Genomic DNA, 9,324 nt, shown 5'->3' on the forward strand with positions numbered 1-9,324 from the left:
GGACCCAGGTGACAGCAATCTGTCCTGTACCCCTGGAGATGCCCCCCTCCCCGGCCCCCAAATGGCATCCAAGATGCGCATGGAACATTTCCGGAAAGGGATATTACCGAAGAGTATATAGAGATACAGTAGGGCGATTGGGTGCACGGAGAATGGTTGGGGCGTGTGTGTCTGGGCATTGTGTGCGTGAGGGTGTCTGTCCGTCCGTGTGGGTGTGCATCCCTGGAACCCTCTCCCGGGAAGACGGTACACGGGGGAGGTGCCTCGGAAAATGGGGTGCCCCCCCTCCCCGTCCGATCCCCTGCAAACCGAGGGTCCCCAACCCTCCCCTGGGACTCTACTAACCACTAGGAACCCGTGTCTGCTCACCCACCCAAGAGGAGGTTGGTGGTGGGCAGACAGGCTCGTGTGTGTATGTGTGTGGTGTGTGTGTGTGTATTTGTGTCCGCACGCGTGTTCGGGCGTGTGCCTGTGTGTAAAGAACCCCTACGTGTTCCTGCACCCTGTCCGCACCACGGAGAGCTGGGGGAGAGACCTGCCGGACTGAAACGCAGCGGACGGCATCTGAATAAAAGAGAAAGTGTTTTATATACTTATTTAATATCCCTTTTTAATTAGAAATTAAACAGTTAATTTAATTAAAGAGTAGGGTTTTTTCAGTATTCTCGGTTAATATTTAATTTCAACTATTTATAAGGCGTACCTCTTCTTTTTTTTTTTTATTTGTACTGGTTTTGTGTATAAAGTTCATATTTCCATTGTCCTTCTCTCACCGATTGTTGACGGTCAGTAGCATATGCCTTGGACAGATATTTAATTTCTCTAACACCTCCCCGACCCCCCCCCTCCCCCTTCACATTCCTATTGAAATAATGTTTCAATATACATCTACATACTATATATATATTTGGCTACTTGTGTGTATATATATATATATATGTTTATGTATATATGTGATTCGGATGAACTAGACACTGCGATTTTGGTTTTTTATATGTAAAAACAAAACAAGAAAAAAAATAGAAAATTCTACATACTAAATCTCTCTCCTTTTTTAATTTTAATATTTGTTATCATTTATTTATTGGTGCTACTGTTTGTCCGTAATAATTGTGGGAAAAAAGTTATTAACACCACATATTTGTCTCTAGTGCAGTTTTTCGAGATATTCCGTAGTACATATTTATTTTTAAACAAAAAAAATACAGATATATCTTAAAAAAAGCATTTTGTATTAAAGAATTTAATTCTGATCTCAAGTTCCTCTAGTTTCTCCTTCTGGTCTCCTTTTCCTTTCCCCTCACCTTCCCCTCCCCAGCGGGCAGGGAACAGTATCATCTTTTTTTTTCCCTTTGGGAGGCTCGGGATCTGAGGACCCAACAGAGCCAGGTCTGTTAACACGGGCCTGGAAGAGGAAGGAATTCCAGAGGGACTTTGAGAGGTCATCCGGTTCATCCCCCTGCCTCCAGGCAGGACAGTTTGAACCTGAGGCCGGACAGGGAGATGTAACCCAGGAGAAAGCGCTCGGCCTAGGATCCTGGGCGAACCGACCGGCTCTGGATCCCAGTGGGCCGTTCCCGGTCCTCGGGGGCGGGACGGTCCGAGCGACGGCGCAGGAAGTTTAGGGAAAGAGGGCATGGGAATCAGACCCCTTCCCCACCTCTTTCCCAGCCCGCGAGCCTGTTAGAGCCACCGGGAAGTATCCGACAGTCCGGGATGCCCGGAGTGTGCCGGCTTTGCCAGGCAGGGCCGGGGCCGGCCCTCCCCGGTGCTTCCCGGTCCCATCTGTCTAGGCGTGAAATGGACACTGGAGCGTGGCAGCGTGACCCGCTACAAGCGAACGCTGCCGAAAACAGATCGCATTTCCGGCCCCCGCAGTCGGCCTCTGGTTCCGTGGTCTCCTCCCACGCCCACGGCGGTCTTCTCGGGAGGCCCTCCTCGCCCGGAGACAGCAGCCAGGACAAGCTGCCTCTAACTGTGGTATACGTTCAGTGCTTACTATGTGCCAGGCGCTGTACTGAGCTCCGGGGTGAATACAAGCAGGTTGGGTTGGACACAATCCCTGTTCCACTTGGGGCTCCCCATTTTACAGATGAGGCAACCGAGGCACAGAAAAGTGAACTGGCTTGCTCAAGATCTCACAGGGGATGAGCGGGATTAGAACTCAGGTCCTCCTGACTCCCGGCCCTTTCTCTATCCATTTGGCCATGCTGCTCCGCCGGGCCTCAACTTTGCCCAGAATGGTCTCAAACCCTTTCTGGCCGTCAGGAAGCTCTTTCAAAAAATCCAGCTCAAATACCATTGATCCATGGTATTTATTGTCATTCAGTCAGTCAGTCGATCGTATATATTGAGCGCTGTACTAAGAGCTTGGGAGAGAGCGGTCTAACGATGTAACATACACGTTCCCCGCCTACAAAGAGTTTACAGTCTAGATGGGGGCTTACAGTCTAGAGGGGTATTAAGTGCTTACTAAAGGCGCTCTGAAAGTGGCGGAGCTAGGATTAGAACCCAGGTCCTCTGTCTCCCGGGCCCACGTGCTTTCCACTAGGCCATGCTTAAGAAGGAAATTAGGGGGGCTTAAACACCATTGATCCATGGTATTTATTATCATTCAGTCAGTCAGTCGATCGTATTTATTGAGCACTGTACTAAGCGCTTGAGAGAGAGTGATCTAATGATATAACATACACATTCCCCGCCTACAAAGAGTTTACAGTCTAGATAGGGGCTTACAGTCTAGAGGGGTATTAAGTGCTTACTAGAGGCGCTCCGAAAGTGGCGGAGCTGGGATTAGAACCCAGGTCCTCTGTCTCCCGGGCCCACGCGCTTTCCACTAGGCCATGCTTAAGAAGGAAATTAGGGGTTGGCTTTTATTCATTCATTCAATCGTATTTCATTCATTCAATCGTATTTATTGAGCGCTTACTGTATGCAGAGCACTCTACTAAGCTCTTGGGAAGTCCAAGTTGGCAACATCTAGAGACGGTCCCTACCCAACAGCGGGCTCACAGTCTAAAAGGAGGAGACAGACAACAAAACAAAACATATGAACAAAATAAAATAAATAGAATAAATATGTACAAATAAAATAAGTAAATAAATAGAGTAATAAATACGTACCAACATATATACAGGTTGTGGGGCTGCCTTGGGCCTCCCGAGCGCTTAGCCCAGTGCCCTGCACACGGTGGGCGCTCAGTACATGAGAAGCAGCGTGGCTCAGTGGAAAGAGCCCGGGCTTTGGAGTTAGAGGTCGTGGCTCTGTCAATTGTCAGCTGGGTGACTTTGGGCAAGTCACTTCACTTCTCTGGGCCTCAGTTCCCTCATCTGGTCCCCGCTATTGAGCGCTTACTGTGTGCAGAGCACTGTAGTAAGCGCTTGGGAAGTCCAAGTCGGCAACATAGAGAGATGGTCCCTACCCAACAACGACCCAACATTCCCTGGACCTCCCACCCCGCCTAGCCTTAGTCTATCACTGCTGTGCTCCCACCCATTTGATTCCATTCAATCATCATCATCATCATCATCAATCGTATTTATTGAGAGCTTACTATGTGCAGAGCACTGTACTAAGCGCTTGGGAAGTACAAATTGGCAACATATAGAGACAGTCCCTACCCAACAGTGGGCTCACAGTCTAAAAGGGGGAGACAGAGAACAAAACCAAACATACTAACAAAATAAAATAAATAGAATAGATATGTACAAATAAAATAAATAAATAAATAAATAGAGTAAAAAATATGTACAAACATATATACATATATACAGGTGCTGTGGGGAAGGGAAGGAGGTAAGATGGGGGAATGGAGAGGGGGACGAGGGGGAGAGGAAGGAAGGGGCTCAGTCTGAGAAGGCCTCCTGGAGGAGGTGAGCTCTCAGCAGGGCCTTGAAGGGAGGAAGAGAGCTAGCTTGGCGTATTTATTGAGAGCTTACTCTGCAAAGCGCTGTGCAAATCACTTGGGAGAGTGCACTGTAACAATAAACGGGCACATTCCCTGCCCACAGTGAGCTCACAGTCTAGAGACCCAAGACCTGATGACCAAATGGCTGGCCACTGGGTGCTGGGGTGGAGAACAGAGGGGACAGAAGACGGGACTGACAGTACAACCCAGGTGGAAGAGACGCAATGCGCAAGTGACATTCAAAGGTGTACGAAAGAACACAAAGGATCAAAATAGCTGCATTAATCATTCACAACTTTCGTCCGGGATGAACCTTACAAGCGCAGCTGCTGACCTGCGCGCGTGCGGAGGCCGGGGCTGGGGCAGCTGAAGTGGACAGGCAGAGACGGAGATAATAATAATAATAATAATAATAATAATGGCATTTATTAGGCGTTCACTATGAGCAAACCACTGTTCTAAGCGCTGGAGAGGTTGTCCCACGGGGGGCTCACGTCTTAATCCCCATTTTACAGATGAGGTAACTGAGGTACAGAGAAGTTAAGTGACTTGCCTAAAGTCACACAGTCGACAATTGGCGGAGCCAGGATTTGAACCCTTGACCTCTGACTCCAAAGCCTGTGCTCTTTCCACTCCGGGGGGGAGAGAGAACAGCGGATTCAGGGGGGACTGAGGGAGAGAGGGACAGCTAAGCAAAACCTTGAGTGTGTTCTTCCTAACAACTGCTTGAATAAACACACTGGGAGGGGATGGTCATGGGTGGAGAGCAGGCCTTTCTTGGCTCCGGGCTCTTCGGAGTCAACACTGAGTGGGTGAAATGCCAGGGAATTGATCTATATCAAAAAGAAGAGGTTGAAAACCTCTGGTCTTGGGCGCAGTGGGGGTGAGGGGCAGCACCCTGAAATATATATATATATATATATATATATATATATATATATATATATATATATATATAACGGTATTTGTTAAGCACTTACTATATGCAGAGCACTGTTCTAAGTGCTGGGGAGATTACAAGGTAATCAGGTTGTCCCATGGGGGGCTCACAATTTTGATCCCCATTTTACAGATGAGGGAACTGAGGCCCAGAGAAGTGAAGCGACTTGCCCAAAACCACACAGCTGACAGTTGGCGGAGCTGGGATTTGAACCCATGACCTCTGACGCCAAAGCCCGGGCTCTTTCCACTGAGCCACACTGCTTCTCTCTGAAGAGAAGCAGCCTCGCCTGCTGGGAAAGAGCCTGGGCATCGGAGCGCCTGGGGTCTAATCCCGACTCCGCAAACAGCGTGGCTCAGTGGAAAGAGCCCGGGCTTTGGAGTCAGAGGTCAGGGGTTCAAATCCCAGCTCCACTAATTGTTAGCTGTGTGACTTTGGGCAAGTCGCTTCACTTCTCTGTGCCTCAGTGACCTCATCTGTAAAATGGGGATTAAGACTGTGAGCCCCCCGTGGGACAACCTGATCACCTTGTAGCTTCCCCAGTGCTTAGAACAGTGCTTTGCACATAGCAAGCGCTTAATAAATGTCATTATTATTATTATTTGTAGTCAGAGGTCAGGGGTTCAAATCCCGGCTTCAGCAGTTGTCAGCTGTGTGACTTTGGGCAAGTCCCTTAACTTCTCTGGGCCTCAGTGACCTCATCTGTAAAATGGGGATTAAGACTGTGAGCCCCCCCCGTGGGACAACCTGATCACCTTGTAACCTCCCCAGTGCTTAGAACGGTGCTGTACACATAGTAAGCGCTTAATAAATGCCATCATTATTATTATCTGTTGGTCGACCTTGGGCAAATCACTTAACTTCTCCGTGCCTCAGTCTCCTCATCTGTAAAACGGCGGTTCGATACCTGTTCTCCCTACTACTTAGATGGCAATCTCCATGTGGGACATGGACTGTGTCCCACCTGATTAGCTTGTACCCACCCCAGTGTTTAGCACAGTGCCTGGCATATAATAAGCGCTTAACAAATACTATTATTATTGTTATCATTATTACCGTGTCTGACATGATTAACTGAAGACAAACAGCTGAAAAACACTGATCATTGGCGTTGTAGTTGTCATAGCAATAGTAGTAATGATGATGGCATTTATTAAGCACTTACTATGTGCCAAGCACTGTTCTAAGCACTGGGGGAGTTACAAGGTGAACAGGTTGGTAATTGAGGCCCAGAGAAGTGAAGTGACTTGCCCAAAGTCACACAGCTAAGTGGCAGAGCCGAGATTTGAACCCATGACCTCTGACTCCAAAGCCCGGGCTCTTTTCCACTGAGCCACGCTGCTTCTCTAGTCATCGTAATACTAGTAGAAGTACTGTAGCAATAATAGCAGTAGTGAAAGAGCACGGCCCTGGGAGCCAGAGGATCTGGGTTCGAATCCAGCTCCTTCACTTGTCTGCTATGTAACCTTGGGCAAGGTGCTTAACTTCTCTGTCCCTCAGTTACCTCACCTGTAAAATGGGCATTAAGACTGTGAGCCCCACGTGGGACATGGACTATGTCCAACCTGATTAACTTGTATCTACCTCAGTGCTTAGTGCAGTGTTTGGCACATAGTAAGAACTTAACGAATACCATTAAAAAAAAAAAACTACATAGTGGAATGGATAATGCCTTCCAGTTTATGCCTTAACCTGTTTCTCTGTCAGTTCCATGGCGGCGGGGATTGTGTTTTGTGTTTCAGCGTGGCTCGGTGGAAAGAGCCCGGGCTTTGGAGTCAGAGGTCATGGGTTCAAATCCCGGCTCTGCCACTTAGCTGTGTGACTTTGGGCAAGTCACTTCACTTCTCTGGGCCTCAGAGACCTCATCTGTAAAATGGGGATGTAGACTGTGAGCCCCCCGTGGGACAACCTGATCACCTTGTAACCTCCCCAGCGCTTCGAACAGTGTTTTGCACATAGTAAGCCCTTAACAAATAACGTTATTATTATTATTATGATCATTTGGGTTCCAGCCAGCCATCGTCCCTGCTGCGACTGCCTGCAGGAAGCTCAGATGGGGGTCTTACATCCTTCCTCCTCTCTCAGCTTTTCTCTCTCTCTCTCAACATCCCTCTGGCAACCAGGAGAATTAGAGCTCTGACTTTTATTAGAAAAATAGAAGTAGTCCTAATGACTAAATTAGGTTACAAAGATAAAAGCAAGTCAGATTCAAATCACCAGTCCCTTTTCTCTGACAATTCCCCTTCGAAGATTAAGCTGATGATGACTCTCCCTCGTCTTCTTTTCAGGTTAAGCTCTCCCCTCTGCTTTTCTGCAGGTGCCTCAGGGCTTGTTCTTCTGGTCTGCTCCCCTCAGCCTCTCTCTGGGGACCCCAGGTTCCTTCCCTCAGGATTCCCAGATGTCCAGAGTGCCACGGCTTCCCATTTTCACCATCTGGGGCCGGAGCCTTGCTCCTCAGGGATGTTAGTTACTTATTCCCTTCACGGAGGCTTCTTTTCTACGGTTGGTCAACACCAACGCCAACTTAAAAGTGGCCAAGGGGTTCTTCTCCCCAATTAACCAGTCCCCACTTCTTGTCAGAGTCCTTCCCTGTGATGGGCTGTATTCTGTATTCCCTGTGGGAAGGAGACCTCAGTAGTTAGATTTTACCCCTTCCAGTGATTTTGGAGGTCCTATCTCACTCCCTTATGGATTTGATCATCACAGCTAATAGAGTGAAGCTCTCAAACAAAACAACTAGCTGACTGAATACCCTCTCCTTGGCTTTCAGGACTTGGACCTCCCTGGTTCTTTAATTTTATTTTCTTACTGGTATTTGTTAAATTCTTACCACGTGCCAGGCACTGTTCTAAGCACTGGGGTAGATACAAGGTAATCAGGGTGGGCACAGATCATGTCACCCGTGGGGCTCACAGTCTCAATCCCCATTTTACAGATTTTACTTGCTCTTCCTCTGGAGGGTCTCAAATGATCAGTCAATCAACCAGTGGTATTTATTGGCCACCTGATGTGTGCTGAGCACTGTACTAAGCTCTCAAGAGAGTATCAGTAGTATTTATCAAGTGCTTACTGTGTGCAGAGCACTATAGAAGCCCTTGGGAGAGTGCAATTCAACAGTCAGTAGAGACGTTCCCTGCCCACAATGAATTTAGTCTAGAGGGGAAGACAGACATTAATGTAAATAAATAATTTATAATATATAATTTAGAGATTTGCACATAATTTCTGCAGGGCTGAGAATGGGGAAAATATCAAATGCCCCAAGGGCACAGATCCAAGTGCGTAGATAATCCAAGTGCAGATCTAAGCGAAGTGAGTAAAACTAGAGATATCATCCCTCCCCACAAGGACCTCCAAAATTTGTCTCTGCAGTTCTTACAGTGACTTCCCATCCTCTAGGTTGATGAAGTCTGGCCCTGGACTTTTTCCCTCTCTCCAAGAGTTTCATGTTGGAGAGGAGGGGTGGGAGAAGAGGAGGAGAAGGGAGAGAAGGAGGAGGAGGAGGCTGAAGTGTCAGATGGTAGGCACTCTCTGCTCTGCTTGACGATGAAGCCGGAAATAAAGGCCGTTCAGGGTGCCCTCTGGAGTTACCATGGAAATGCCATTGAGTTAATCTGAGTCTAACACTCTGCCTCAGTCAGGCCCTGAATGGGATCCCCTGGCCTGCTCTGACCTCCACAGCTACAAGAGACGATGGGAAGACCTGAAAGAGGTGTCAAAGAGGCCCCGGAGCTGGAAAAGAAGGAGCTGGAGAATCAGACCTGCTAGAAAAATGCAAAGGAAATGGGACCTTTCAGCTTGGAGAAGAGAAGGGCTGAAGGACAGTTTTGGGATGACCAGCAGGGATGGGAGGGGGCCATTCTCTGAAAAAATAGCACGTGGGGAGATGGGGATAGGGTGTTAGGATCGGGAGAGAGAGATATAGCGAAAATTTTGGATGCAGAAACAAGCTTCTGGAGAGAGTTTGGAATCTTTTCTGGAGATCTTAGAAGATTTGAATGGCTCCTTTAGCTTTTAGATGGGATCCTGGCTGGAGCCAGAGATTGGTTAGGGGTCCCTGAGAAGGCTAAAAAGCAATGTGGCTTAGTGGATAGAGCATGGGCCTGGGAATCTCAGAATGACCAGGGTTGTAATCCCGGCTCCACTGCTTGTCTGCTGTGTGATCTTGGGCAAGTCACTTCACTTCTCTGGGCCTCAGTTCCCTCGTCTGTAAAATGGGGGTTAAGACTATGAGCCCCATGTGGGACAGGGACTGTGTCCAACCTGATTTGCCTGGATCTAGCCCAGCTCTTGGTACAGTGCCTGGAACATAGTAAGTGCTTAAGAAATTTTTTAAAAAAAGGCTCTCGCAGGCTGAGTTGGCTTCTGGCTGTTTTCTGCAGCTCAGAATAGGCTAAGGAAAGTGGGGCAAGGAGCAGAGCCTCCATGACCCAGGGGAGGAAAAGTTAAAAAGGAAAAGCAGCGTAGAAAGGCAAT

The sequence above is a fragment of the Tachyglossus aculeatus genome, chromosome 19, assembly GCF_015852505.1.
Source record: "Tachyglossus aculeatus isolate mTacAcu1 chromosome 19, mTacAcu1.pri, whole genome shotgun sequence".
Lineage (NCBI taxonomy): Eukaryota > Metazoa > Chordata > Mammalia > Monotremata > Tachyglossidae > Tachyglossus > Tachyglossus aculeatus.